Genomic DNA, 23,029 nt, shown 5'->3' on the forward strand with positions numbered 1-23,029 from the left:
AATTTTTTTTTTACTTTTTTCAAAGACTTCGTTGGAAGCTCAAATGTTTTCACAAAACATTTTCCCAACCAATCTGATAAAACTGAATTCAGAATGGCGTCAAACAATAAAACTTCAAAAGGGCTTTGTGGAGGTAATTGCTCTGCCTTTAATTTGTTCGGCTGATTGAAGACTGCAGCGCAAATGTTCGCCCATATTGTTGTAGAATTTTATATGGACAAAATCCAGTAATTCATAATTACGCTGTCGAATTTAAAGTGATTATTATGTTTTTTAATTTTTCGTGTGTTGACTGTGACAGAGTAGACAGAATTATAGAGTATGTCGACGTAGAACTGATGTTGAAATTTTTAAATTTGACGTATTATGACGAAAATCGTCGCTAGGGTTGTTAACTTGTTACCTACGAATTTAAAACTATGACATATTCGCTGGACGTGTTCCTCTTTGGTCGTATTGTTGTTTGTGTTTTGGCACATGCGATTAAAATTGTCAGATCCAATTTTGAAATCTTTATTTTAAATATTTAAAAGTAAATTATACCAGCCAGCGCTGCTCGCGCTATTCCTATTCGGTTCATAATCCTAGTGAAACCCGACGAATTTGACAGATATTGAAACTTGTCCGTTTCTTTGCAGTCGAACTACTGGCAGCTATGTCTATTGTGACTGTGAGTTAAACTTATTATTATTAATGCTTTCAGATTGACATGTTTGAAAAAAATCACTAAGCAACGTTGTTTAATAGATAAAAACCACAGATAACGTACAGTATAATGATTTGTTCAGTTGAAAAAGTGTCCTTATTCAGTCTCAACTCTCAGCCTATTATTATTATTAAAACTAAGTTATTTTCTAGTATAAACTTCAAAATATAATTTGATGAAAATGTCTTGAATTGAATTTATACGATGGAGAGCCATGCTTCGGCACGAATGGGCTGGCTCGACCGGATAAATACCACGTTCTCACAGAAAACCGGCGTGAAACAGCGCTTGCGCTGTGTTTCGCCGAGTGAGTGAGTTTACCGGGGGCCCAATCCCCTAACCCCTACCCTATTCCCTTCCCTACCCTCAACTATTCCCTTCCCTTCCATTCCCTACCCTCCCCTATTACCCGATTCCCTCTTAAAAGGCCGGCAACGAACTTGCAGCTCTTCTGATGCTGCGAGTGTCCATGGGCGACGGAAGTTGCTTTCCATCAGGTGACCCGTTTGCTCGTTTGCCCCCTTATTTCATAAAAAAAAAAGAATTAAATTAGTAGGCCACTTGAGTCGCACAAATCAATTAAAATATATTTCAAATACCATTTAAAATACGCGTACTCAAAAAATTTCATACTCAAAAAAGTGTGTCAACCAAAAGTTTAAACATCAAAACCATTAGCATATTTTTCCATTTCATCGTACATGGAACGAAGCTTTTTTTGACTTTTAAGCTGTGACCCGGATCTGGAAAGTTCTAGCTGAACTTTTGAATGTATAGTCGCGAATGCTCAAGTTTTCCTTTGATAAATATGATGCATCTATCGAAGGAAATATTTTCCACTAATGTTGGAAATGGAAAAGTTTGTGAAGATGTATTCAGCACGCTAATGCCAAAATATATTTTGGACCCTACTACCCTGGGATTGGTGCGAGTATTTTTATGCTTAGAAAAAATAAAACTTACGGTTGTACTCAGGGAATTTTAATGAATATTCAACTTTGATTAAATGAGGAGTTGGACAGAACATATCATAGAGTCTATGCCAAGAATCATCATTTAATTAATATTAAGTAAATAAAACAATTCCACTGTTTTGATTCACTTACTACTACATCACATTTCACTCGGACGATGCCTGTTAATTGTTAAATAATCTTTACAAATAAAAAACAGTGTTTCCTTACATGGGACCACCAGTAAAGTAGCCTCTCTTCAACAAAAACTAATCATTTAAATCGGTGCACTGACGGCGAAGTTATTAACGAACAATGAACATAAGAAAACATAATATTCTATACAGTCGAATTGAGAAACCTCCTCCTCTTTTGAAGTCAGCTAAATAACGTTCAATATGGGTAAAAACATGCCAATGTTACTTAGTTTACTAAAATAATTTGTAAAGCTCACAACAATGTTTATTTTACAGGCGATTTTCCACATGACCTTCCACAGACCACTTAACTCAGTAGCCGTATATAATGTGACTATACAAAAAACTTTCATTACACAATAAACCAATATGCAATAAATAAACTGATAAATACAAGCGATATTCATATTCAATATGAACGACCTTAGGACGCGTACACACTGCGCGAAATATAAACATTATTTTGTAAAAAGTTTTTTGAGATAATTTTAAAGATTTTAGTTGTTGCTATATAACTTAAAGTCATATGAAAATTCACAAGATTTAAGCAAAAACGTTATAACGATATAGTCCGTGCAATCCACGAAGACGCACCCCACCAATTTTTGGGTAGCATCTTTCCCTTTGACTGTGACGCTTTCTCTTAATTGGTAGATTTATTGTAGTGTGCGCGTGCACTCATAGGTAATTAGTATGTACCGATAACACTTAAACATTGGCGAAAGCTTGCACACATAACGTATAGGCGATAAGGAGGAGTAGTGGGGCGCGTCTTCGTGGATTGCACGGACTGTACAAGCAACAATACCAGTCGCATAATTGATATAAATAAGCAATTAATTCTCCTTTTGAACTTCGATTCTACATCAATACCTCTACCTGGGCCTTGAATACAGGCGCCACGTACTCTGAACCACTGGACCACGGAGGAGTTGAAAAACTGAAAGATCACGGTCAAGCAGTAGACAGAACTAAGGAGTACCTCGACTCAAACAAACGGGCGAATATACGCGAGTTGGGCGCGACTGTCACTTTCAACATATTCACAATGCTTAGGGCATCCATTACACGGTAGGTTTTGCTGTCAGTTTTACCACAGTCATGGCTGTAACTGCTGAATAACCTACCGTGTAAGGGCGTGACTGACGGTTGCATGAAAAAAATCAATATATCCAGATTTTCGTTGATTGACGAAAATCTGGATATATTGATTTTTGCTTCATGCAACCATCAGTCACGAATTTTGAGTGAGTGTTGTCACATCCGACAAAATAGGAAAAAATTAGAAACGTATACCTTTGAAAATTTTGCTTTGACTGACATAAAACTGCAAAGAATTGAGTGACCGTCTAATACCATTCGTCAGTCCATCAGTCACCATCAGTCAAACATAATTGATGATTGATGGAATTGACTGTCGCTTGCATGAGCGTGCAATAGATGTTTAACGCATTAGTACGGCGCGCGCCGGCCGATTTGATATATAATAAACGTATCGAGATCTTCTGAATCGGCCTACTCCTTAGTTCTGCTTGTACCTTATATTTGTTACTAGTACCTTATATTTGTCCTCAAGTGCGTACAATACACTACACGAAATAAAGTTATTACAGAAAGTAGCGCGCCGCAAAAATGTCTTTGTTCGATATTGTAGATATTGGAAACCGATATTGCCGAGACGGATATCGGTATCGCATAGGTTTTCGCTTATGGTACGGTGGATTGACAGAATATAGAAATCGCATTATCTTTTTAGATAATGGAGTAATTAAGTTTAAAGATTTGGATCGTATTTAGGTGCTACGAATGAGAGTCAATTCAGACCGCAACGCAATACATTTCTAAAGTATGGATTTGACAGATTTGTAAGACGTCTCACGTAATTGAAACCTGTCAATCCAGCCCCCGTAGACAAGTGGCAAAATGCTAACGCTAACGCTAACGCTAGCGCTACAAAATGTATGGATTTGACATTAGTATTCGCTAGCGAAGCGATGACTTATGTCAAATCGCATACATTTTGTAGCGCTAGCATTAGCGTTAGCGTTAGCGCTTTGCCACTTGTCTACAGGCCCAGTACAAATTTAGAAATGCATCTACGCTTTGCGTTGCGATTTGAATTGACCCTAATAGTTGATAGTTATTCAAAATGAAATTTTGCTCACAACACGTTTTTTTAGCTCCATCGAAGTTGAGTAAAAATTACAGCATAAAGAAACAAAGATGGGTAATAATAATTATAATTACAGACATGAGTGGATAAACTGGGTAACTAACATTTTGGCAACTGTCGTAATCAATTTTTGCATAACTTAAAAACTTTAGGACCAGGAAAATGAATTGAAATTAAAAAAATGAGAATTCTATGTATAGATATGATATATGATATATGTATAGATACATATATTAACTATGCATGCTATATTATGATGAAGTAGGCGAATTACAAGGTTTGTTAAAATTATAAGGGAAAAACCTACGAATAATAAAAACCAAGGAATCGTAACTCCCATACTATTATCGTTTTAAATTTGGTTCCTTTTGATCTGTCATGTAACGTCAGCCTAGTACCGCTCATGGTCACCTAAATATTGCAAACATGTATTGAAATGTGTACCTAAGGTACACTTTTTTTACAAGTATTGTAGAGCATGTTTTTGACGGAGTTACTTTTCCTTAATGTTTATTATTCGTAGGGAAAAACTGAGTACTCGTAATTGCTCTTAAGTTGTAAAATGTTAGTTATCATCTACTGTGTGATGTGTCCATGCTTAAATCAGCAGCAAAAATATTAAACCCTCTCCGTCAACTTTCCTATCTTATCAGACATCCTAAGTATTTTTTAATTTATAATCTGTATACACAATATTATAATCTGTATTGACAGTATGGATCTTTTTATTAGTAACGTGTATATAGATCAGATATACACCTGTGTATTTCGCGTCGGCCATTTTTTCATCAGACTTTTTGTACGAGATTATACGGATAACGCAATATTAGTATTCATAGAGTTGTGATTGATTCAACACAACACGTGTGATTCAACCAATCTGGTTTTATTTTTTAAACCGAGTACCATAAGGAAAAGAAGGGTTGTGTTTTTTGAATTCGATCATGTTGTGCGTACGCATAATAAGCCATGCTTTAATCGGATTATAATAATAATAATATCTATGGACGCGTCACACCACGTCAGTCTGGCCCCGTGCTAAGTACCTGAAGGACTTGCGTTACAGGTACTGTACAATGGAAATATATTTAATACTTTTATACTATACAATATACATAATACATATATTTAAGATTTTTATTAAGTATATGATACACATATTTAATACACATCCATGACCCAGGAACTTTTTGAAAACTTTTTGTTCCGTCGGCAGGATTCGAACCCGCGACCCCCAGCTTGAGCTAACAACACGCCCACCAACTGAGCCACAGCGGTCGTCATTGTCGGATCAATAGCTTATTGTAGCTTAGGTGCTGTGACAATACATTATTCATATAGTGTATATATTTGGGTTTGTTGTATATGAGGATATGCTCAGCAAGTCTCACGTGTTTGTTTTCAGCTGTCGTATATATACCGACGCACTTAGAAAACTTTGATAGTGCGATGCAGGATTGCGGCGCCTCTACATCTCTAATTGTGGGTACGTCTACAGCATCAATAGCCCTGGGAACGTATGCTTATTATTTACGTAATCGAGAAATAGTTTTTATATTCGACTATAAAATATATATCTACTTTTCATCACTTCGTAGTATCTATTACATCGAGCCAGACATCCAACTAATCCATATTAATATCATAAATGCGAAAGTTCGTCTGTCTGTCTGTTACCTCTTCACGCCCAAACCACTGAACCGATTTCGCTGAAATTTGGTATGGATATAAGTTAAGTCCTGGGAAAATACATAGGATACCTTTCATCCCGGAAAAATGCGGTTCCAGCACCATAAACGAATTTTGGCGCATCTAGTTTCCAATAAACCACTAGAAGGCACAACATGAAACGGTTTTGAGCGATTTTCTGGAATGTTCTGAGAGCCCGTACTTAACAGTACATTAGAGAGCCTCGTAAAGTGCGTAATTATGGGCAATAAACCGACTGCTCGACTTTATGTTGTGATCTAGGCTTTCTTTTATGTACTATACGTCATCGTTGGTCTATATACTTCAATACGGTCTAAACACAGCTATAATTTTGCACATATGTTCCAATAATATACAGCTAAAGCGCAGAAGTTTTATCTGTTACTCTCAATAATATAATGTTGTTCATTAAGAAAATATTTTACAAAAGTATCAAAAAGGTGATTTACGTCGTCGAAAAGCGTTGCGATGCATTATATTAAGCCATTCAGAACAGCCTGAAACCGCAAGCGGTAAGTCCTTAATTCAATGTCGCGTCGCGTTGCAATGTAAGCTGACCCTAAAAGAAATAGGATATCAAATTTTGTAATGCCGCGAATACTATCCGCGAAGTCGCTGGTAAAATATAGTCTATTCTCACTTCTCTACGTGCTACTTTTAAGTTGATCGCACACTTGTCAGCACTGCACGTGTCGAACGCACCGCATAGTACTTACACGAAATGCGTTATGCGGCGCGTACGGTGCGGACGAATGTGCGAGGTTTTTTTTTTAGTCCCTGATGGAAAGCAACTTCCGTCGCCCATGGACACTCGCAATATCAGAAGAGCTGCAAGTGCGTTGCCGGCCTTTTAAGAGGGAATAGGGTAATAGGGGAGGGGAGGGAAGGGAATAGGGGAGGGTAGGGAAGGGAATAGGGTAGGGGATTGGGCCTCCGGTAAACTCACTCACTCGGCGAAACACAGCGCAAGCGCTGTTTCACGCAGGTTTTCTATGAGAACGTGGTATTTCTCTGGTCGAGCCGGCCCATTCGTGTCGAAGCATGGCTCTCCCACGTATTATATCATAATTTAATACGTGGGATAATTTAATAATTGAGATCATCCACATCATTTCATACAATGAAGTCTAAAATGCGACGCGTTCGGCGCGTGTTTGCTGATAAATGTGCGATCACCTTTATACAGAATTCTTTCAACGCGAACGTCGGATGTAAAGAGGCGAATGTTAGTTTCAGATCAAAATTCCGTACAGGTTAAAACTTTTATAGAGCGAACGCATTTCAAAAGACTAAGTAGGTTACACTCCCATTAGAAGTATTGCGAATATTAATAAAAAATACCGCGCAAATCGTGTCAATTCCGACTTTGTTACGTAACGGACGCGATGCTAGAACGGTCTGTATTACAAGGTTGTAGGGTTGCATATCGTGTGGCGTTTCGAATCTATAGGGTATTCCCCGTGGTGAAACCGGGACGCCACGTTAAATATACATAAGTGTGTCAGTGTTTATCATTTCACTGGTCGATGTTCGGATTCGTGCTCCGAAGTTTTGTAGGCGTTGTGATAGTTCTGTTTCAGGTGAATGGTGATGTTGTGAATGTTAGTGGTATGCATTGACGGTACATCTATTCATTTGTTTTGTACATAATTTCGTCGTTGCAATAGAATATATGTCTGTAATGTTTTCACTCAGGCAGCACCTGCATAGACAACAAAAAGTTGTTCGATCTTTGACAACGTTTCTGTCAATATTTCGTGTCTGATTTTGGTCGCATTAAATAACCGAATTATTTACTGTATATTATATGCTAGTAGTAGTATATTCTCTATATATATAGTCGTTTGAGCGCGACAGACTATCACATTTATAACATTAATATGGAAGCTTGGATACCGTAGCAATTTTAAATATTCATACGCACATTTTTCATTCAATAGTTGGTTTAAAAGTTATAATGGTTTCGATTGTACTATACTGTTAACTTTTGTGTTTGGTCGGCCATTTTAAAACCATTTATTCATTCATAAAACATTTCACGTCCAGTCTAAGCAAACAACATAATATTGAACATTGATTAACTTTACAATATTTTATTTAATCAATAAGTATTAAAAATCAATATTTTACTTAAATGATATAATATTATATAATATTATACAAATTATTATTATAAAGGGAAAAGTTTGTTTGCATCAAATGAGCTCTAAAACTAATTTTGATGTAATTTGGCATAAGTTGGACCACAGAAAAAATGTACGATTATAGTGGGCTACGGCTTTTACTTTCATTACTATAATTATAGACTAAGAGACGAAACAAAAACTATCAAACATTATCATTACATTTAGGGCGTCCGCACATTGGAGACACGATAGTTTTTAGACAGACTATCGCATAATAAAAAGTACTGGACGCGCACATTTAAAACAAAACGGCTCATAGACAAAATTGTCTAATTCGTACAAGTACTGCACCGCGACAAGTCTGACTAACGACTGTCGGCTTCCCTTTGAAGTGTATACGAGTGCGCACATCAACGACAACACTGTCTAGCGGTGTATCTAGTCTGATGTACGCGTTGCGTCGTCGTAGACAAAACAGTTTCGTCTTGGTATGCGCCGCGTACAACAACTGTTTTTCTTTAATCGTAAAGCTGACTCGTCTATGTGAAACAAGATTGTCTAAAAGCTGTCGTGTCTCTAATATGCGCTCTCTCTTGGAGTAGTGCTACTAGCGTCTTGAATTTAAAACTAGTGATTGTACTGTTTTCTTTAATACAAAAAAATCTGTAACATTACATCATCAGCAAGTAAAAAAAAGTTGATAAGGCAAGTTCTGTTTCCGCAAAAGATTTTAAACGGAACCTGCTTCATAACACAATAGAAACGAGAAGTATATTTCAAATACCTATTTCCTGGAAAAAAATACGTCACAGTGCAGAATGTAATATTAAGATGGGTTTAGTTTAAAATTCCATTTGGGGCTCTCCCGGGGGCCTCATGCGGGCAGATTTGTATCTCGGGCTCTTGGACTATACGAACAATATTGTATTATCTATCCCTACTGATATTATAAATGCGAAAGTGTGTCTGTCTGTCTGTATATTTGTTACCTTCACGCTTCACGTGGTTTACCACTGAACCAATTTCGATGAGTATGGACGTAGGATACATATTTTGATGCTGAAAAATGTACGTTTTTCGTGTGATAAGCTAGTTTCAACACCAAGAAGTTTTGGTCAAAATATTCTCGTATTATCGTAAATACAAAAGTGTATGCGTCTGTCAATTTGTTGACTTGAAGAGTCAACGTTGGGTCTGCAAGACGTTTTAGGGTCAATTCAGACCGCATACTAATTTAGAAATGCATCTACGCGTCGCGTTGCGGTCTAAATTGACCCTTATATGCTGGCTTCTCACAGCGCGTAATATCACGAGCCGCTATCTCGTTCGCTCGTTTAAATCTCACAAGAAAGAGAAAGGTTCAATTAAAAATAGAATGCCATCAATACTTTTGTCTCTTTTGTGAATGTTAACGGCCCTCGTAGTGTCCTAGATGCGAGGCCCCGGCGACAAAGAGTGCCCGGAGGCCCCGAGACAAAGCGGGGCCCGGGGCCCCACTACCATCATTGTTAGCTCCATACGTCTCGTGGAACTAACGACAAGGAATATGGTATTAATATGTAAATTGTATGAGACGTAAGCGGCATGTATGATATAATATTATAGAATAAGTTTCCACTTACGTTTCGTCAGAATTTACGTCGTTTATACGTGGGAGAGCCATGCTTCGGCACGAATGGGCCGGCTCGACCGGATAAATACCACGTTCTCACAGAAAACCGGCGTGAAACAGCGCTTGCGCTGTGTTTCGCCGAGTGAGTGAGTTTACCGGAGGCCCAATCCCCTAACCCCTACCCTATTCCCTTCCCTACCCTCAACTATTCCCTTCCCTTCCCTTCCCTACCCTCCCCTATTACCCTATTCCCTCTTTAAAGACCGGCAACGCACTTGCAGCTCTTCTGATGCTGCGAGTGTCCATGGGCGACGGAAGTTGCTTTCCATCAGGTGACCCGTTTGCTCGTTTGCCCCCTTATTTCATAAAAAAAAAAAATCGTGAACCTTTTCGCTTCGATAATAATAATCAGAAGGACGGTCAGCTACCTACGAGAAATATAGGTCACTGGAACTATTATAAATCTTCTAACACCTCATTTTGTAAACAAGTAGCAAACACGGTGGAAAAAAAAATGTCATAGGGATGGTTTTTTATCTATACTGGATAGTATAGGACTGTATAAATCATCCATAACAGTGTTATGGATGATTTATACAGTATTTTTCAGAGCGAAGTAATCACTCCTCAAATACTGTAGTGCCTGGGACAAGATTATTAAATGTCCGTATGGTTGCCATACGGCATTCTCGCATCATAGTCAGCCTAGTCCAGAGGAAAGAACTAGTCAATACGTCTGGGACCAACTATATGCGGGTTTTCTCACGATGTTTTCCTTCACCGTACGAGCGTCTGTATTATGTACTTGAGATCAGAAAATGTCTCATAGGTACACGCCTCCACCCGGGTACAAACCCGTATCCTATAAATAACATGCAGAAACTGTAACCAGCTAATATTATGTCAGTGAATATTCGACTGCAAGTTTCGGATTAACGACACCAGTTTGTGACATCTTTGTTGTTCACGTTCATTATTATACTACCCGTTACCAGTAACCTAATAATAATAATAACTCCCTCACAGGTAACGGTTGACACCAGGCCAGGTACGCAGGAGTAATTTTAAAGTGCCCAAGTGTGTGCGCAGTACATAAGAGCACTCTATTTTCCTTTATTCTCATAACCCAGTGGACGGACGCGACTGGCGAGAGATCAGGCGCAGGACCGACTTTTTATATGCCCATCCGATGCATGGATCATCTCACTTGTCAGATAATCAGGTGATCAGCCTGCATTGTCCTTATCAAACTTGGAAATAACATGTTTCCAACGCGGGAATCGAACCCACGACCTCCGAGTCAAGAGCCACGCTCTAAACAATAATTGGGCCACGGAGGCGTTACCTAAAAATTATTTAATAAGTTACACAAAGCTTTTTATTTAAAATTAAATAATACTCGTATAATAATATAATATAACCTACGTCACTGCTCATTAAATCTCAGCTCGAGCACATATTAAGTTAACACAAGAGCCTCATGTATAATGGATGTTAAAAATCGCTAGACAGCAAAATATCGAGCTAAGTTTACCTGAACACGTTAACTAGACTGATAAATATATTCTGTTAGGGTGATATCATACTACTAAGGGTCAATTCAGACAGCAACGCGTCGCGTTTTGACCGCATTTCTTACGTTTCTTCATTTCTTTCGTGTTGAATTGACAGACTTGCATGACGTCTCACACAATTGAAGTCTGTTAAATCAATACAAAAGAAATGCGCGTCGCGTTGCGGTCTGAACTGACCCTAAGCGACGCATCGCAGTGTTTTTGCAATTTTGTGTTGCGAATAAGCTTCAATTTGGAACATTTTCCGTTGCGTTTCATTACGCAGCGCGATGATACTGCATTTTTGATATCTTTCAAAGTAAGGTTACATTTTTTACTAAGAAAGAAAATTTAATAAAGTAAAAACAACCTTGTCCTGAAGCGATTTTGATGAAATGTCCCATAAATTATGAGTCTCGATAAGGACATATAGTAATTTTTGTCCGGAAAAATATACAGTTTCGCGTGATAGACGTATTTCTGCACGAATTTGTCAACGTCTAGTTTTTAACAAATTTGTGTCGTAGGTATTCCGCTTCAGCGCCCATTCGTGCCGCGGATTCTGCGACACGTTCCACCCCAGTTCTGCGGAATTCACTGAACTTTGTGTAGACAGACATATATTTCAAGTCTTCCAAATGAGGGCTTGTGATATTAAAATAAAATAAATATTTATTATTCTTTTTAGCAAACGCAATTTATTTATTTACGAGCTTTTGCCCACGGCTTCGCTCGCGTTAAGAAGTATTATTATATACAAACTTTCATCCCCTATTTTAACCCCTTGGAGGTGGAATTGATCAAAATCCTTTCTTAGCGGATGCCTACGTCATATTATCTAGCTGCATGCCAAATTTTAGCCCGATCCGTCCAGTGGTTTGGGCTGTGCGTTGATAGATCACCATGTCAGCCCTTTGAGTTTTATTTTTATAACCTTTGATTTTTATAACCTTTGAGTTTTATATTTATAGATATTTATTTTTGAATTGATCACGTAAATATTGTAGTATTTTGTAAAGATCTCTCAGTAACTTGTAACAAAAAGTAAAAATCTGCGAGTTTTCACAAAAACAACGCTTTCAGCTTTTCCGCTGACGCTACTACGGCGTAGAGCGTGGAGCTACGGCGTAGCGCTATGGCGTAGAGGGGCTACGAGCTTGTTAGCGTTTGCGCGGCGTTTGAGTTTTTAATTGAGCCGAATCAAATGCGATCAGCTCTGAGGAATTGTTAGATCCGGCTCTTTGCTCGGTTTTCACCCGGGCGTTTCACCCGGGCGTTCTACCCGGGCGTTTATACCCGGCCACTTGTACCCATTCGTAAAAACTTTTCCGCTTCCGAACAAAATACGGTCATACCGTTTCAGATATATCGAAGTGCCTCCGCAGGTGCGAAAACCAATTCGGTCTGAGTTAGGACATGTTACAAATTGTTAGCAATAAAATTATAAAGTATATTGGATTGTCGTTTTATATTGTTATCCGTTTAAATTGTCCAAAGTAATGTTACAGATGGAAAAGTGTGTCGGTCTTTATTTGTTACCTAAACCGTTTTGATAAAATTAAATAGGTAATCCTTAAGTCTCTTATAGTTTGTTAATAACAAAATTTAATCCATACTAATATTATAAATGCAAAAGTGTGTCTGTCTGTCTATTTGTTACCTTTTAACTATCAAACCGCTGAACCGATTTTGCTGAAATTCGGCATGGAGATATTTTGAGTCCCGGGAAAGGATATAGGATACTTTTTATCCCGGAAAAATGTACAGTTCCTGCGTGATAAACGAGTTTTAGCGCAACGGAGTTACGGGAGTCATCTAGTGAAATTATTGTTTAATAATTTCACTGAAATTATTGTTTAATAAATGGCATGTTTATGCCATTTATTGTGTATAATAAATACTTTTTTAATAATAATAATTCCTTCAAATTGTAATTACGTGTTTTAAGTCTTTAAAGTCAAAAATCAAACGAAAAAAAATCTAATACTGAAAATTTATTCTTGGCGACAAAGAGCTAAAAGTTAATAACTATTGGTGCACGGGACGAGCTCGTCATAATTTAAAGTATTCACAAAACAAACACACGCCTTTGTGACGGGGATGTTTTATAAAAGTTAGCCCGGGACAACTTTGTTAGGATTAATTAAAAAAATTCTGAATGCCACGCTTTTTGTTATGAAAATTGAGCAAAACGTCCGTTTTGCTGTATTGCGAGGTATCCCGGGGTGTAATATCCGGGATAATCCTGAGTCCGGAATCCCGGGAAAACCGAGAAGTCCCGACGAAAGTTTTAAGTGACTGCATTCAGTTTGATGTCGTTTGATTTATTTTAGTTCTAATAAAAATAATACATTGAAACAACGGTTTTGCAACGATGCTAGATGTCCCGGAGAATATGGTCTATCTCGGGGTGTCGGGGTGCTGACATAATCCCGGAAAAACCGGGAAGTCCCGGGTAAACTTTTAACTGACCGCATACTCTTTGATGCCGTTTGATTCTAAAAGAACAGAATAATGATTTATAATAAAGTTACATTGAAAATTCCAAGTAATTTTCCACTCGACCCTTTTTCAAGGAAAAATAGAAATAAATCTATTATTATTATTGAAATGGAATTGATATTATTATTGCATTTCGAGATGAATTGAAACTTTTCTTTCGTTTCACCGAAGCGTCTGAGTTTTCTATTTCAATGGTATTTTCAAGTTTAAAGGTTCATTTCATTTTGAAATAAGCTTCATTATACAGGGCTGCATAAATATTAAATAAATATATTTTAATGTACAAATTATGAAGAGACGACGTGAGTATGATAATGAATATGTGTTACGAATATTCTATATTCGATTTTTAAGAAAATATACATTTTTTTAACTTCCACTTTCTCATGAGTTAAAAATAATTTTGCCTTAATTTAATGCATGAAATGATTTCAATATTACATGCTTTGTTTTATGCCAAATTTAAATTAAAATATATCACAAACTTTCAACAAACAATTGAATTTTGCAATCAGAGAGGCACAAAGTTAAATTAATACGACAGCAACACGGAAGTCGGAAATGAGCTACTTTCATACAAACTTATCTCTAATGGCTGTCGGGGGGGGGGGGGAGACACATTCCCCTCATACATTATCTCATTCGACAAGAAGTTACACTCGAAATAAATCAAGTGGCAAGTAATTGTATAATTCATAAAGGCACTAAATTCATATATACTCGAATGAGGAAATGAATAAATCCAACGAGTAATTATGAGGAGTAATGACGTAAATCTCTCCGATCCCGGGAAAGTCCCGGAGAGTCCCGGGGAGGGGGTTTACGATTGTTTTAATCAATCTGACATACATATTCATAGCCACCATTTATACTGGCTGCCAACAGAATTACGATGAAAAAGATTTATTGTTAACATTAAGAAGATGTAATAAAGCGGACCGAATGAACATTTTGTGTTCAGGATAATTTATATTGTTGTAAGGATAGAGTAGATAGTTTACAATTTCGCCAGAAAACCTCAATTAGAGACAGACAAATTAATATTTTCGTGATTCCAACAAAGCAAACAACATTCAAAGACCACTCTTTAAAATTAAAATGTAGGTCTGTATTGAAATAAAAAAATCTCTTTACACCAAAGAAAAATTACAAACAAAATTGCAAAAATGTAATTTGCTGTAAGTTATTTCTTGAAATCCACCTAAATCTGGGTGCACGGCAGTGCATCCGCTGAGACGCACCAAGCGATTGCAGTTTTACAATGTTGTTCTAAATTGGAATAATAACTACAAAATTTTATTTCACATTACAATATTAATTTCTTCATGTATTAATATTATTTTGCAATTAAATAATACTACACCTATTGAAAAAACGGTTAGTAGAAAACTTAAAAGAAATACGGTGCTATCTATCTAATTTGGTCGGTCTCTAGGTTGGACAGGCCGATCTACTGGTACTTTTGCACACACATAGGAATACAGTAAGGGTTGATTCAGACCGCAACGCCACGCGTAGATCTGAATTTCTAAATTTATATTGATTTGACATATTCGCAAGACGTCTCCCGCAATTGAAATCTGTCAAATCCATACAAATTTATGCCGCGCCGCATCTCGCCTCGCCTCGTCGGTCTGAATTGACCAAGTCTAATAAGTTCGGCCTGCGATCGCTCGACCAGACCAATCTGCCGCCGTTTATAGGGGCCTTTAGTCTATCCGATAATTAATCGTATGCCGTGCCGAGCAGTCGTTACGATAAGATCGAGTACTAATGTGTTTAAAACAGCCTGTATCAGATGTTGCTGTCATTAGTCATAGTAGTGGGTACTAAATGGTTAATTATAAACAAGTTTTGTCATGTATGCTTTGACTTTGAAAAATGAACTCGAAATAAATTATAAAGTACATTTGCTATTCATTTTATTAAATTTTATCAAATTATTAAGCGTAACGGCAGTGCTGGTCATAACCTGACTAAATTACGAAGGTTGGCCCTATAAATTAATAAAATAAAAAATGTTTTATTTCTGTATATATATTTTGTAACAAATACTTTCAGAACGTTGATACTATAACTGGTGCCTACCACCGGTTCGGGAACTAACCCGGCGAGAAGAACCGGCGTAAGAAACTCGCACGGGGCCCCACTTTTTACAAAAAAAGTGAGAACAAAATTAATCTTTTTAAAATAAAATATAAATCCATTTTTGATGATATAGGGAAGGTAATTTTATTTACTGCATATAGTTTTATTTGTCATCTTCGGGCCAGTTCACACTCCAACGGAACTAAGCGATGCGGCATTATTCGATAAATTTTAAGATGAGCTATTTAAAATTTGAAAAGACAACCCAACACCGTGTGCGGCAAGTCCGTCTATTTACAAAATATAAAGTTTTGAACAATTTTAACTGAACTCCTTTTTAGAGTATCCAACAATGTTCTAAAAACAGCGATCGATGCTTAAACTTTCATAGTTAGACAGCTTGTATATTGTAAGGCACACAAATATCACCCGCCCTCCATTTTGGATTTTGGAAAGCGGCGCCATTTGTAACTGGTCTTTGTACAGCCGCCATCGCGAGATCGTCATTCATCACCTGCCCGAATATTTCGGGTGTAAAGGTTCCAAAATTTAGGATATTGTACCACAGGAAATATATCTAAGTATAGGGCCAAAACTTTAATTATAAACTACGCATCATCTTAAATCAAGCCATCGAGGTTTCTAAGCGGGCCCTCAGTAGATCTACAATAATATTTAACAGTATTTTATTGACCAACTTATTTGACCTAGACGGTCAATAATTTTGCACAATACGTGATATTGCCCAAGAGAACCCATGCATATTCTCACATCGTCCATGCACCAAAACATTATTATAATATTATCCTACTAATATTATAAAGGCGAAAGTTTGTTTGGATGTATGGATGTGTGGATGTATGGATGTTTGTTACTCTTTCACGCAAAAACTGCTGAACGGATTTTAATGAAACTTTACAATAATATAGCTCCTACAACAGAATAACACATAGGCTACATTTTTAACCGACTTTCGAAATGGAGGAGGTGTTATGTTCGTTTTTTTTTTATCTTCAACGATCACTCCGCCGTTTGTGAACCGATTTTCAAAAATTTTCTTTGGATGTATAGGTTATCTTTCCGATTTGGTACCATATTCATAAAAATGGTGACCTGATGAAGAGATCCATAAATAATCGAGGGAACTCCTCAAAATTTATATGGAAGTATGTGGTGACTTCGGTTTCGTGCGCAGTATTCTAAGCATATGCTACCAACAAGTTAGATTTTGCACCAAGGTATACCATGGTTCGAAAGGTGCTGAGAGAACTCCTGATTCTTTATAGATACAAGTTTGGGAGTTTCGACGTTGTTTTAAGAGCGGAAAGCATATGCTACTATGCAAATTACCTTCATCTTAATCATCATCACTACCATAAACCGTTATAAAACCATGTGTCGTCCCGTTTTGGCCCTATTATTGGTACTTTTCATAGTCTTTTATGATATATCACTTAAACCGCGGGTAATACCGCGGGGCACAGCTAGTACTATAATAATATTATAATTAATGGGAAATTGTGTTTGGCTGTTACCACTTTACACCCAATCCGCTAAAGTGACTTTGCTGAAATTTGGTATGGAGATACTTTGAGTACCGGGAAAAGATATATGATACTTTTTATCCCGGAAAAATGTACAGTTCCTGTGCAATTAACTAATTTTGGCGCAACGGAGTTGCGGGCATCATCTAGTAATGTATACAAAAGTAGAAAGAAGTTTTCTTTTAACCAGTCGAGTCCAGACTAGTCTCGTGGTGCGGACCATAGCTGTGGTACCTTATTCACGTTTCGTCTGATTTAACATTGGGGCCGCTTGACAGTTAGTTTAACCGAGGTTTAAATCATGTCTGTCACATTAGCACGCGATTCATGACTAGACGTCACTCGAAATTGCGTTTACTCGTATACTCGTGTAAATGACAGTTAAAGTGTTCATATTATTGAATTTGTATTTTTTACGTGAAAAACATATTATTATGCGTCTTATTGGATCATTGAAGAATATATAATCGCATTATCGCATCGCTTAGGCCCGTATTAACAAACCGCTGTCATACTCTTTCTAGATATCAATGTTGACTGAGACACTTTCAGTATCTTAAGACGTTCTCAAATTATTTGCTTTGATTTTAAAAACGTATAGTACTTAAGTCAAGCTTCGATCACACTCTCAAGTAACAGTTTAACAGCAGAGCTAAGTGCTGAGTTTCATTAATCAGTTCACATTACGGTACGGTACGGTACCTAAGAACGATTTATTAATAATTACTAGCTATTTGACCGAACTTTGCTCGGTATTCGATAAAACACGAATAAAATAACATTTTCTAAAAATAATTCCTAGCAAGATCGATTTTTCGCCCCCGAAACCCCCTATATACTAAATTTCATGAAAATCGTTGGAGCCGATTCCGAGATTCCAATTATATATTTATATATATACAAGAATCTCGTTAACAAGCTCGTTTTAAGATATAAGATATATAATATATATATACATATACAAGAATTGCTCGTTTAAAGATATAAGATAAGATAAGAGCATTCCTAGAATTATCTAACGCATAATCTTAGCGGTAAGGGTGGTTTATACGGACCTTAAAGACAAGTCTGAAAGTGTGTCTGTCTGTTTGTATGGTACTTCTTCGCGTCCAAACCAGTGAAGCGATCTTAATGAAATTTGGTATCGAGAGACTTTAAGTCCCAGAAAAAGACATAGGATACTTTTTATCCCGGAAAAATGTACGGTTCCCGCGCGATGAAGGAATTTCTACGCAACGGACTTGCGGGCATCAACTAGTTCAGTTTAAACAAAGCACTCCAAGAATTACCTAACGCATAATCTTAGCAGTAAGTGCGGTTTAATACAGGCCTTAAAGTCATACTATTATACAGTTTTTCTAAACGTTTTCCATAATACTCGTATGGCGGTTGTTTATCGTTCATTACGGGATTATTGTGGCGTGACGGTCCGCGTGACGACGCTGCGCGGCCGGCACGCACGGATTGTGGAGGTTATTGCATACACAGTCGGACAGCAGAACAAAGGCCTTATGTAGGTGATGGAGGAGTCCAGAGCCGAGAATTTGCGCGGCATCGTAGAAATCACTAAATGGGCAGTGGTGGAACAGAGGACTTAATCGTGTTAGGTAGGTGAGATACGGACGAGTCCTGTGCAGAAGACTTGCGATACACCGTAAGAGAGGCTTAACTTTGTAAGTGACTTGAACAGAGGACTTAATCGTGTTAGGTAGGTGAGATACGGACGAGTCCTGTGCAGAAGACTTGCGATACACCGTAAGAGAGGCTTAACTTTGTAACTGACTTGAACAGAGGACTTAATCGTGTTAGGTAGGTGAGATACGGACGAGTCCTGTGCAGAAGACTTGCGATACACCGTAAGAGAGGCTTAACTTTGTAACTGACTTGAACAGAGGACTTAATCGTGTTAGGTAGGTGAGATACGGACGAGTCCTGTGCAGAAGACTTGCGATACACCGTAAGAGAGGCTTAACTTTGTAAGTGACTTAAAAGTCTTGCGGGGCTAAAATGGTCGCTTTGGAGAGTCATGATATGAATATGATTCACTTTTTTAAAATCGCAAATGCAACTCTGCTTGCAATTCATGTCTATATAGTAATTAGTACAAAATTGACATTTGTCAGTTTGGCAGTTAAGATAATTCATTTGCTGAATTGATTGAGAGGAATTGCTAAATGTGACCATTTTAGCCCCGCCGGGCATAACATTTGCATGGAATATTACAACAATCATACAAGATGGGCAGTTGATAAATAATAATTTATCGTTTAAGATACTTAGAATCATTTTAAACACTACAACTTTAGGAATATGAAGTTGCAAACACACAATCGATACAATAATATATTAATTTTCCTTGCAATAGTCTGTGTAAAAACGTGAGAAGGGAGCAAGAGCCTATAAAGGCTCTTGCTCCCTTCTCACGTTTTGGCCGAGCTCCATAGTTATTGAATTATGTACTAACAACCAAGTTTCACTGAGCGATCTAAACGTTGTGCCCAGTCTATAAGTGCAGTTATATCTTAAAGAGATTTAAGATAGTAATACTACATTCAATCAGGAATATTATAGCTGCCACTTAACTAAAATTTACCTCTAACAGCGCCGGATTAATATTATGACTGATGAGTATAAGCTTCTTTAACTTTGCCACCCCTATGTGTGAACTCTGCCGCCATCCTAGGACGCTGCCGCTCATAGGCCATGGCCTGCCTATACATAAATCCAGAGCTGAGTCGTCTAGATAACAATAACCTCTAGATTTTTGCAATCGCAATAGAAACCGATCTCTATAATACGTAATGCCTCCATTCAGAGGTCCGGTATTCGCGGCGGACATGACATAGGCATATTTAAACTGTTGCGTGACATGATTAGCCGATGTCACTCCATGTCACGCGGTTATTAACGCAGGAAGATTAATCTCTTGACGAAGTGTAAAAAAGTAGAGGAATTTAGAGAAGCTACAAGTGAAGTTAATGAAAGAAGCATATCCATACCAATATTTCCATACTAATATTATAAATGCGAAAGTGTGTCTGTCAGTCTGTTACCTCTTCACGCTCTTTAAACCGATTTTGCTGAAATTTAGCATAAAGATACTTTGAGTTCCGGGAAAGGAGATAGGATACTTTTTATCCCGGAAAAATGTACGGTTCCCGCGTGATAAACGAGTTTTGGCGCAACGGAGTTTCGGGCGTCACGCGTCAACTAGTTTTGTATATTTTTAACTCACTTCCAAAAAAGAGTAGGTTTCTCAATTTGACCTTATAATATACTAGCTGTTGCCCGCGACTTCGTCCGCGTGGACTTCAGTTTATAGCGCGCGATGTCAACAAAATTGGTGTCAAAAGCTTTTATAAAAAAACCCTGGTACCCCTTAAATCAATACAGCTGTGCAGTGTGCAAACAATAAGTACTTCATTTTTGTATGTTAAACTTTATATATTATGCCAAATTTTAAAGCTTATTTAGCCCCCCAATTACACAACTTTACCCATAAACTATTTATCATTGATAGGTTTAGCCCCAATTTCACCAACGTCTGTTAGTGTTAACAGCTTGTTAAAATATCCTGTCTTCTCTTTCATTCATATGAAAAACGAAACAGCTAACGTGATACTAATTCGAGCATTAACTTTAACAGTCGTTGGTGAAATTTGGTCTTAAGGTTACGTCACTGCCTGCACAGATAAAGTACTGAGTTATTTAATACCGTAGAATAGATATCACAATCGAAAAAAATCGAGACTTAAATGTAAGATGATACCACCTCTTATAAAAAGACTTTTGAGCAAGCGTCAGCGCGATGTAGAAGACGCACGGCGCCATCTATTATGAATTTTTTGAACAAATTTACGACCCTTACAACCCTTTTTTCCAGTAAAAAAGTAGCCTATGTCCTTTCTCAGGCTTTAGACTATCAGTATACAAAATTTCATTACGGTTCGATAGTTTTGGCTTTTGGCGTGAAAGCGAGACTGACAGACAGACAGACAGACAGAGATACTTTCGCATTCATAATATTAGTACAGATTATGTGCACACTGCACAGCTGTTTTTGGGTATTTTGATTAATTAAGGGCCGCGCTACACCGGAATGGCAGCGGCGAGGCGAGCACTTTCAGCGCTGCCATTCCGGTGTAGCGCGCTGCGCGGCCCTAAGAGGGGTACCACTTACCAGGGTTTTAAAAAGTTTTTAAATTTGACACAAATTTTGTTGACACCGCGCGCTATAAACTAAAGTCCACGCGGACGAAGTCGCGGGCAACAGCTAGTTATGAATAAAAACAATAATATATAATAAAGTAGGTATGTATGTAGGTATTAGTTCTGTTATAATAATGAAGTAAAAATAAAGCGCCATCTGTTTTCATATATTAGAATTAAAATGTAAAAATATTTTCTGGATGGAATATAGGCCAACACAACACACTCGAACTCCTTAGAAATGCAGTAGGAGTTCTATAAGATCAGATAGATTGATTATTATTATAGCAAGTGATAATATTATTAAACATAATATTCTAACGTATTAAAAACTATAAACAAAAACATAATAACTAATAAGTATGATTAGTTCTATGTTACAACGAAGTAAAAAAGCGCCATCTGTTGAATCGTATTAGAACTAAAATGTTCATTGCTTCGCGTCGATATATTTCTGGATTTTTTATAATATTATACATAAAATATATTTAAGATTTTTGAAATATTATTTTAATACACATCCAAGACCCAGGAACATTGAAAACTTTTTGTTCCGCCTGCGGGACTCGAACCCAGGACCCCCGGGATGAGCGCTGGCCACGCGCAATGCGAAGTAATTTTCATCGATATTTTCATGGAAATAAGATATTTTCCCACATCAAAATGTAGCCTATGTCCTTTCTCAGACTCTAGAATAACTGTGTACAAAATTTCATTGCAATCGGTTCAGTAGTTTTGGCGTGAAAGCGAGACAGACAGACAGACAGACAGACAGACAGACAGACAGAGATACTTTCGCATTTATAATATTAGTATAGATTATGTTACTTTTTTATAATAAAACACTAGCAGATCAAGCAAACGTCAACCGGATAATCACACAAAAATCGGTCCACCCGTTTTGGAGGAGTTGGCAGCTAACACGCAAAAATAAGGAAACGCTGCCAGTGATTATTTGGATGCTCGTGTCTGTGTCGTTCGTTGTTCGTTGCATATTACGAACAAACATACATAGACACACAAAAAGACACGTCAAACTTATAATATCCCTCCCTGAGTTTTCATCGGGAGGAAATAGTCTGGGAATGTAAAGTAACAACATTGTTTAATCAAACACCTTTTTGATTTTCTCCAGCAAAAAAAAGGAACCAAAGTACAAATTAAAACGACGGCAAACTTCTCACAAACGACCTCCAGAATCCTAAGAAAGTTTGATACAAAATTATACCAACTTTTATAGCAGTCCTAAACGTTATGGCTAGAATTGTACAATGTTCAGTTGTTTTGATATAATTCTTTCAACTAAATGGTCAAACTTAAGGAGTTCTAAAATTCTTTTACACCATTCAATTTTGTCTTTGAGTTAGAAATCATAGTAGTAATTTCTATAGCTTCTATAGCAAATAATGATATTATTATTATTAACGATTCAGGATCCTAAATTAAACTAAAGTAAATTTATTAACGTACTAGCACTGTCCCGAAATTGTGCGGGAACTGTCATTACTCGTGAGGGGGCGTTCACAAATTACGTGAGGTGTTTTTTTTTAGATTTTCTGACACCCCCAGGCCTGGTGAGATTTCGTGAGAATTTATTCAATCCCCATCCCACAATCTCACATGTTAGATTGTTTGACAGTCAGTTGATGTATAACT

General features: G+C 37.3%; 1 protein-coding gene and 1 long non-coding RNA gene across 2 annotated transcripts in view; both read right to left on the minus strand.

The window, feature by feature from the left end:
• Window positions 1–23,029, minus strand: part of LOC121734183 (lachesin-like) — a 234,419-nt gene that overhangs the window by 36,972 nt on the left and 174,418 nt on the right. The gene's annotated exons all lie outside the window — the stretch shown is intronic.
• LOC121734187 lies at window positions 8,273–22,413 on the minus strand. Its single transcript, XR_006036672.1, has 3 exons — window positions 22,403–22,413; window positions 14,111–14,118; window positions 8,273–8,349 (listed from the first exon to the last, which is right to left on the minus strand). It is a non-coding gene; the product is annotated as an uncharacterized LOC121734187 (long non-coding RNA).

The sequence above is a fragment of the Aricia agestis genome, chromosome 15, assembly GCF_905147365.1.
Source record: "Aricia agestis chromosome 15, ilAriAges1.1, whole genome shotgun sequence".
NCBI lineage: Eukaryota > Metazoa > Arthropoda > Insecta > Lepidoptera > Lycaenidae > Aricia > Aricia agestis.